Source organism: Drosophila simulans, chromosome X (genome assembly GCF_016746395.2).
Source record: "Drosophila simulans strain w501 chromosome X, Prin_Dsim_3.1, whole genome shotgun sequence".
Classification (NCBI taxonomy): domain Eukaryota; kingdom Metazoa; phylum Arthropoda; class Insecta; order Diptera; family Drosophilidae; genus Drosophila; species Drosophila simulans.
Window position 1 is genome coordinate 19480301 of NC_052525.2, and position 10183 is coordinate 19490483.

Consider the following 10183-nt stretch of genomic DNA (forward strand, 5'->3'; position numbering starts at 1 on the left):
GATGCCCAGTTACACACATAGGGGGAAACTGAGGAAAATGGGGGAAAACGGGCAAAATGGGGGCGTGCTGCTGCGGAAAACAAAGGAAAGCGAGCAGGGCCAGAAAGGACGCGATGGAGGAAGTGGAAGCCGTGTCCTGTGGAACGATTGCGCCAGCGAGCAATCAGCGTAAAGTGCGCGCCGCTTTGTAACTGAAACGATAAAAGGGAAAAAGAAGGTGGTAGCAGGAAAGGCGAACAAAACCGAACAGAACAGACCAGAACTGAGCTGAACAGAAAGATGGGTTACTGCAAAAAAAGGACCTCGGTCGGGGCGGAAAACAGGAAGGGCGGCTGGGAGGCTGCAAGGAGCGGAAGGAGCAGAGGGCAGCTGGCAAACAGCAGCAGCAGGGAAAAAAGAATAAAATATCGTTTATTGAGGGCACTCCAACGGCGAATGTGATTGTTGTCCACCCATCACCCACTGAACTCCACCCGCCGCAGGCCAGCACCCCTGGTATTTTCGACTACCCCATACCCTTGCGTTTCCCGGGCATCCCAGGCGGAGATCAAAGCCCAAGACGACGAACCTCACTTGGCTTCACTTGCCCACCGGAGTCCAAAGTCCGGAGACCGGAGCTCGGAGCATAGCATTCCACGAGTGAAGAGGGGCGGACGAGAAATTGGGACTGGGAACTGCAACTTTGATTGAATTTTATGGGCATTCCAGCACAAGATCATAAATATTCGCTTTTATGCGTCCATTTTGCGCGTTCATTGTTCATTTGCCAATAATAATAATAACAGGCGAACAGCCACCGAAATTTTTCATCACATTGATAATTAATAAACGCTCTTGCGACTTAAGCTGTCATTAATCTGTTGCCATTTTAATAGAAAAACGGAAGAGAATGCGCGAGTCTTTCGACTATCAGATACCCTAAACTCGACTAGTTTTTCTATATTCTTTTGGCATTATATAAACAGCATGTTACATACCTTTCAACAAATCTATAATAATATCTTCCATCACGAACAACGCGTAGGCGCCTAGCTAAGTATTAAATGCGCACATTAATGTTTAAATTGTGTCACATTAGTTCATTCTTCGGAAAAGGGCAACCTTCTTAATTAATGTATATGTGCACAAAGTGCAAAATGTAATTTATTTGGCATACTAAATTATCATTAAATTCTGCATTAAAACTGTTCCAAACGGAGAGAATGGAAATCGAAAATCTAATTTTTGTAACTACCGCAATTCACAAAGTAACCGATACAAACAAGCGTATTGCGAATGAAAATGAAATAAAATATAACCCGTGCTCTGGGCGTGACCGAGTGCAGCGTAATTTATTTTGCAGCCACGGGTTATGCCAACAGTGCGTATGCGTACTTTTAATTCCAATCGCTCATACGCAGCGTGGGACAAATCAACAGGATGCCAAACTAGGTGAGGAGCCCCGTGGGCACTTGGCAAGGGGCAGGGGAATGGGGAGCGGGAGAGGGAAGCTGTTGGGATTCCATCCACGACCGTATGCCAGAGCCATTTGTTGTGTTGTTGCCTTGTCCTAAATGCTCTCCCCCAGACCCGAACTCTGCGTCACCGCCGCCCACTTAGACACGGACATCCCGTATCGCTGTGTCCTTGTGCCAACGCTTTCATGCACATTTATCGTGATTAGCTATTAATTGATAATAATTAACTTAAGCACAAGCCACAGATGCCAGATGAGTGAGTGTGCGTGGCTGTGTGTGAGTGCCAGGGAGTGTGTGTGTGCGGTACGGATTTCCTCTGGCCTCTCGGATCCGAAATGCGAAATCTGAAATTGACGTTCCTCCTGTTGATTTGCGATCCAAAGCCAGACACTCTGAGTGCTCCCATTTGTCGGATGTATAGCCGACATTCGCTGGCAGTTGACTGAACCCGAATCTGAATCTATATCCGAATGTGAGTCCCTCGAGGAGCTCATCAAAGAAACTAATGCTCGCATTTCGCACTTATTCCCGCTCCCATTTCAAGATGACTGTACATTTGCCCAGAATTCCGTTTGATTGGCCACAAAAGTATGCCAGGAATCAGCAACTCTTTGTAATTTCAACTCGAACACTCATACTTACTTTGCTCACTTTGGTATTTTACTTAAATTCAGTCGAAGTTCGCTCGGTTTCAGGTCCTTGTTGCCTTTCGATTCGCTTTCCTCGCTTTTACTCTTTTGGCTTTAACCAAATGTTTTGTACACATATGCACTAACTGATTTTGTTTTTCTTTCTTGTTTATAACGTTAAAAAAATGGTAAAAAAAACCAAAAAAAATGCTTTATCGCCGACGGATACTGGATACTACAAATTGAAATATAATTGCTATCGGATGATTCCTAGATGGTAAATTTCGTACAACCTTAGTTGTGCAGCTTGTTGATTGAGTTGGTTAAAGTTCATGAGGGATGGCAACTAAGGACGAAGCGCGAACACAAAAACACTGATTTGCAACACAAAGTCTTGGCCTGAAATGATTCCAATCTCTGATTCACACACTGTTCGACTGTTCATTCAGTTGGGTTCAGTTCGGTTCAGTTCAGTTTAGCTGCGAATCCTTTGCGCTCACGTTCACGTTCAGCTACAGATACAGATTCACTTTCACTTCTACTTTCACTTTGCGGTCAGAGTCTGGGATGATACGATGCGACTGAAGTGCTGATTGGAGTGGAACTGAGTTGAGTTGATGGCTTTAGCTGCTGCGAGATCCGTGCGGCACGTGCGAACACGTTCAGATTTCATAACCAACTGTCGAGTCAGCTGCCGCCGTCGCCGCCGCCGAAGGACCTCACTGGGCCGAAGCGCTCCGAATAGGATTCCAAAGGCCGAAGCACGAAGTCCGAATCACGAAGTGCGCAGCCGAGGCCCCAACGAGCTCTGTGCCGGATCCTTGGGCGTTCAAAGGGCTTTGGCTTTCGAAGTTGGCTCTTCGGAGACACCAACCGTTGGCGGGGCGGTCCCGTCAGACTTTTGGGCGCCCATTTTGGGTGCCAGTGCCAGTGCCCAGCATCCGAAAAAGGACTCTCTTAAGCGCTCTCTTACCAGCCAAGGCAGCTGGTGGCCCAAGTTAAGTTCCTCACGAAACGAGTGTGGAGCGTGGAGCTTGGGGCTTGGGAAGTGGAGCGTTGAGCATGGGGCCACCCTTGTTGCTCAAGTGTTGCACATTATGAAGCCGAAGCCAGGCATAAAACTTTCACCATTAGCCGCGTTAATGTCAAGCGCGCGCCAAATTCGTCAGCTGGCCATTGGTGCAGGGACATTTACCGGGGGGGGCTTAGCGAAAGTTTTATCGGCACTTTCGGCCACATCGGCATGTAAGTGGTTCGTTGGTGCGATATGAAGGCGACAGCAGCGCCTTATCCCCGAATGATCTTGGAGATCTGTGTGGAGGGCTTTGAATGGGATCAATATGTAGTGGCCACTCCAGTGGAAACGCAACACATGCTGTTCTCAAGGAGATGCACTCTGGAACTCGCCAGCTCCGACATTCCGGCATTCCGGCAATCTGGCACTCTAGCATTCTCGCACTCTGGTACTCCAGATCCTGCGCCCTCTTCTCCGCCGCGTCATAGCCATCCTGGCACTATGACATATTGTATCCACACGCGTACGTGACCGTGTTACCAACTGGCGGAAGAAAGTTGTGCCCCTGCTCCTACTTGAGTCTCGAATCGTTTGAGTTCCTTCTCGGACTTGTTTACGTCTCCCGTTTCGAGAGCTGCACACATAAATCCCATAAATGACAAACTTATTAGTGGCCTGATAGGAGCAGAGAAATGCCAGGACCAACAGCACAGGACGAACAGGACAGGCAGTGGCATTATGAAGCGGGAAATAGAAATTAGTGACAGTTGCACAAATTACACAAATCACAAATCCAAATTCACGCCCTGGGGGCAATTCGGGGCGGGAAGCGGCATCAGGCACATGTATCAAATCAATAAATTAAGCCCCACGCCAACTAACATAAAACATGAAAATTGCGGTGGAGTTGCGGAGGAGAGGATGGGATGGGATTCCTGGGATTAATTTGGTTGGCCAGCCTCGCCAGCAGTGGCATTCCGCTGGGAATGCAAAGTTTCAATTGCCAAACACGGCGACCTTGGGCACCAATTTGACCCACAATGTGCTGACCCCCAGCACTCCGGAACTCCGGAGCCCCCGAACCCCGCAGAGCGGCCAAAAAACGGGGAGGTGCGAGTATTTGTGGGCCAACTAAAACAACAACTAGCTGAAACAACAAACAGCCGGGCTACACAAACTGGAAAAAGTCTGCGGGACAAGTTTGGCACATTTGTCACTGGGACACTCTGCAGGTTCGCAGTTTCCAGTTTCGGGTTACGAGTTTCGAGTGCAACATACAGCATGCAGCATGCGGCATGCGGCACATCCAATCCTTGAGCCTCGAGCTGAAGCTAAAAACATTAGTTCTCCCCTTGCCAACGAGACAAATAGTTTTGAAGATTCAATCTCATAAAGAAATTGTGGAAGAAAGCGAAATGCTGACTGCGAGAAAGGCGGTAGTTGCATTTGTAGTCGGTCTGTAAAAAGTGAATACTACCCAGGTGCTTTGTCCCAGGAATCTAAGGACATGTCGAAGGGTGTTCGAATTTCCATCCTCCACTCTGTGAGTGTGTGTGTGTGGTGTGTGTGTGTTCTGTGTTTTGCGTGTGTCAGACAGGCGATGGGGAGAGTGAGCGGGGAACAAAAACTTTTTCAGCAACTACAATAATTTAGTATAGTTCACCAAAAAGTTCCACCTGTCCGCATTCCACCACCCACTTCCGCATCAGCATCCGCACTCACATCCGCATCCACTTCCACATCCACATCCGCATCCGCACTCGCATCCGCATCTGTGTTGGACGGCCGTCCATGTGTGCGTCTAAAGTTTATTGGTAAAATTTTATTGCAGATTTTTGCGCTACCTGCTCCGCTGCCCCGCCCACATCTCTCGACGCCCTCCCTCGCCCTCGCCCTCGCCCATCCCCATTCCCGCCACGCCCACTTTCCCCTTGCGCCAGCAACCACACACACCTTTCGCCATCGGCTTGCCGTCGTCTTGTGAAAATATTTGGGAAAACTTTTGCAATTTATCTGTTTTATAGCCAGCGACCAGCACTCACACACGAAAAAAGGTGAGCCGAGAGTCGAGGGTGCGGGCACGAGAGAAGGGTCCGTTCAGGTATCTGCTCCTGTCGCTTCCAGGCTTAGTGTATGGGTTGCATGTCTGACCCACTCTCCCCAGCCATGTCCATGTCCAAAAAAAGCACACCGTGCGAGACAGAGCGTCGAAAAATATACGACGCCAGAAACCGAAAAAAAGCAATTGCAAATGAATCGAGTTAAAGTAATTTAACAGTAGATTGTCCCCGTCCACTTGGGAAGCCCGCAGGTCCTGGCGACTTCGCCTCGAACTGGCATGCGGAGGAGACCGGGGCTGCGGAGGATGCGGAGGATAGCGAGGATATGGAGTCCAACAGATGGCCGAGTGCTGATAAGTGACCGAGCGGAGATGATGGCGACGGAGCCGGGCTCGTAATATATCATTTTCGAGTGGGTCAGCACTTGGGAGCCAGTTACTAATTGGTTTTCAACTAGCGGAGTGCGCAACAAGGAGCCAACTTGACCCAACATGAGCGCCAGCATATCCTTACAGGATCTCCGAGGAGCACTCAAGGATTTTCGGGCTCGGGCACATATGTTACATCTAAAGATCAAGGCAGTTCTTAAAAAAAAACTATTTGATTTCGGTATATATTTAATCGTATTAACAATGGTTAAGTTTAAAAGTAAATGGCTATCCAAGCTGGAACTTAAAGCACTCTAGCTATTTCACAATTGTGATTGCTACAATATTCCTTGGAGCATTTGTACCAATAAAATCAATGTAATTAATTAAATTAAGACAGAGCAAATTCGTCTTTTCGAACTGCCCTCAGTGCTCCTGGGCCATCCGACTGTGGAATATCGCAATTCATTCAGTGTGAACCGCACAGAATAGGGAAATTATTATTCAAACGTGATGAAAGGCCAGAGTGGAGCTGCCGAAGCAACAAACCAAAGTCGGAATAGTCAACCGCAGAGCGTTGGATGAACACGCCTGGCAAAAAAAAAAAAAAAAATATATATATATATGTGTATAAAAAGCGAAAAAAAACTGTCAACACGAGCTGTGAACTGTGAGCTGCGAGCAGGAAAAAGGACCAAATGCGAAATACCAAAATAAACCCCGAGCTGGCAAAGCTCCTCGAGTCCTGCCCGTCTGCAAGTGTGTGTGTGTGTGTGCGTGTGCGTGTGAGTGTGTGTGCGTGGTAGTGAGTGCGAGTGTGTGCACGGTGGGTAATAATCTTATCTTTAACTCGGCAGAAACAGAAGCCGTTGTCGTCGGCGCCTTTGTTGTTGCTGTCTTCGTAGCCAGCGACTGTGAAAAGCAGCCACTGCGACAAGGACACTGCGACAAAAGGGTAGTCACAACCTGATTTGAATAAGTGAACTTAGTAGTCATAGTCATGGGGTAACTTTACAGTTTCATAAAGCCTATTATTATTATTATACTTAACTATAGTCAAATATTAAATAAATATACGAAACAAGTTGATATAGAGCCTACTTTTAAGTGCATAATGGAATAGTTATAATTTCAATTTAAGGAGCAGTTCATTATATAAGATAAAGATGCAATGGTGTACACCTTTTGCAGTTAACGTTGCTTTATCGACGAAAATACTGTGTTCTTTAAGATCCTTCAGCAATTTCACAAATCTGCAAATATGCTTTCTTTTCTGTTAATTTAACGACAGCCTCTTTTCGCATAGTGTGTGCTATTGTACGGTAAATATTCGTGTTGCCTCCTGCCAACCGCTCCGCCCCCTGCCCTTGCCACGCCCCCTGCCACGCCCCCTGCCATGCCCCCGCCCACGGTACCGCTACGTGCCCCATCCAGAATCCGCAATCCGCGCGTTGCCATTTCCATATGGCGTCATATTGCTGGCTGTCGGGGGGGCGGCGCCTGCCGTTGGTTTTCATACAATTGAAATTTGTAATTATTCAAATCGGATTTAAATACACACACACGCATACACACACGCACACACGCGCAGCCGGCGAACGGATACGCAGGCTGAAAAGCGGACGGACTTTACATCAGCGCACGGCGAAGTTCAAAATCAGCGAGCAGAATAAAGAAAGCGCAGAAATTAAACAAAGCACAGTGAAACGCGGGCGAAGTAAAAGGGAAAATTTAAAAATAAATCTAAGCGCCGCCGAGTGGATGAGGTGTACTCCAGGGGCAGGAGACAGAAGGCAGGTGCATAATGAGCCAAAAGACGACATTGTGTCCCCGTCTGCGGAGCTCCTGGAACTCATCTCCAGTTTCCGGTGGCGATGCGAGTTGCGGGCTTGTTTGTGACAACGCCAAGCTGGATGAAAATTAATTCATTTTGAAGCGTTAAGATTCCTTACGCGCTAATGAGTTGAAGTGCGGGAAGGAATTGGTCCTTTGGCAGCGACAGTGGCAACGGGAGCGGCAGCGACATGTGTTCCAGTGTCCTGGCCTTGCGGTTGCCTGGCGCCCAGCTCGGCAATCCGCAATCTGCAATGCCAAGATCCAGATCCCAAAACCCAGTTGGGGCTTTGTTTTGGCCCTGGGAAACAACCGCACAAGATGAACGAATCAAAGCCGGAGTTCTGCTGCTGGATAACGCTCTTCCTGGCAAGCACTTCACTTCATCAAGGCATCGGCTTAACCTCACCCATGGACACACATTAATGGGCTTCAGCTGGAGCACAAGCACAAGCACACAGGAGTGGGAGATAGAGAGATGTGTTTAGACAACTAATTAAAACCATTAAGTGGCATTTCATTTGGGCATTAGCCAGCATACATGGCGTATGCGTAATGCGCATGTAGTTCGAACGGATATATGTATTTGTGTGTGTGAGTGTGTGTGTGCATATCTCCATGCAATAAACACAACAATTATAGGAATAATAATAAGAGTCTCTCTGTTGGCAGCAGCAGCAGCAGCAGCAGCCACTACAATGAATTAAAAACCAAATAATTGTCTAATTATAATTCCCAACTAATGAGTTTCCAAGTGGTTATCTTCATCTTGCCTCTGCCACGCCCCCTCTCCCTCCGCCCTTGCCTTCTTCAGCCTCTGTGTACTTTGTTATTCTGTTATTGTCGTTGTGTCGCCGACGAAAATGCTGTGTCTCCTCCATTTTCCATTGCAGATTTTTGTCTGACAGCTCGGTTGGTGGGTGGTGGGTGGTGGCTAAGTGGGCGGTAAGTGGGCGTGGCTGGGGGCGTTGAAGAGTGCTGTGTATTTAGCTAGCTTATCGCTTAATTGCCCCACTAAGAGTGGCAGCGACAACAAGGACGACACTCAGTCGAGCCACTCGAGTTATGCTAAGTAAACACGAGACGCAAACACAAAATGCGAAATACAAAGTGCGGAATATATCCGAGCAGAGTTTGGCACACTTGCCATCCGAATTGCCAGCGAAAGTGAGCTGCACAATGCACTCGCAACTTGCCACTTGCCACTTGGCACTTGGCAGATGCACTGACTCACTCTTCGAATGCTTCGCACGCTCCAGTGGAGGCCCAATCGAATCCGAACTCCTTGGAACCGCCGGATATCGGGGGTCAGCAGCCCGAAATGCGGAGCAACTGGGAGCCCAGATGATAATTAATATTCTATATAGGTATAATCGTTATTTTGCCAATCAAAGTGCGCCCGGAGCCATTTTGCGGACGAGCCTGGGCAACTGGAAAGTGATTAAAAACAATTAGATGCCAGGCCGCTGGGATTGGGATTGGGAATGGGAATGAAAATGAAAACGGGATGGGTATTGGGATGGGGAAGTGGCGTGGGTGGCTGGGAGGTGGAAAGACAGTTGGCCACTGCATAATGCTTTGGGCCTGGCCAGCACCGGATGGCAGGAAGTGCGCACAATGAGTTAGCGCAACGGAAGCGAACTAGAAACTCCCAGGGACAAAGAGCAAAGTTGGAGATATCCTGGGCCACCACCGGCCCATCGCCTCAGTGCCCCATCGCCTCATCAACCCCTTTGGCGGCTTTCAATTTATGTATAATCCCTTTTAGAAAGCCACAACTCCTTTCAGCCCATTACCGAGCTGGTTTTTCGTGCATAACTAATGACAAAGTCAGTGATTAAAATGGCCCAGGGAATGGCAAATTGGCTCCACGTGCATAAATTACTAGTGCTCGGCATTTGCGAGTCGCCGCCACTTAAGTGATCAGCACTCACCAAAAACAACACTAATTTGACCTTGGGCCTCGCCATTATTGCCACTTTTGGTGGCATATCCTTCTCACCTGACATACATGCTACACGTTCCCATTTCTGGCATTTGAATGGATCTAGCTAGCATCCTTTTGGTTAGTGACCAGTTAGATAAACATCTTGGGCTGGCAATTGGAATTTTCAATTATATAGTTCAATATTTTCATTTCATTTTAAGCAAGCATAGCTAGAACAAACTTTGTGAGCAACGTGAACTTTTCAATTAACGCCTGTATCAAATATTATTTGCCTCTAATTGCTTCTAACAACTTGAATGGAGGTAAGCGAAAGTGGAATGATTAATTTATTAACTTACTGCAAACTACTGTTTTTTGAATCATCATCAGCTTTAAATGTCCATTCGTTCGCTCTTCGTCTGCGAGTCGAGTGGAGCATCGGAATAATGAACTTGCGACCTGGTAAGTGTGCGATTCGCTGGGAAATGGAGTCTTCAATTATTTAAAAGCACAGCAAAGCTTGCTCCATTATTTACAGATAAACAAGCCATCCATAAATGGGTGTACATATGTACATATGTCACCTGCATGCTGAACGAGCGTTTTGATTGCGTTGTGGCGTGTGCTCAGTGTTCAGTGTACATAGGTGCATAAGTGTGCGTGGCATGTTGGATTTGCCCATGCGAGAAATCAACATATCAAAATTAATTTCCCATGCATAAATAAGTAATATGAATGTCAATTTAATGCATAAGAGGGTGGCGAATGGGGCTCACATCCTTGGCATTCCCTCACCCCGCCCTGCCACAACTTTTACCCGAGAAAAGACTGCTCTTTTCATGCCGCACATGCCGTGGTGCGAGTGAGCCTTGGATCCGAAAACATCACTCATGA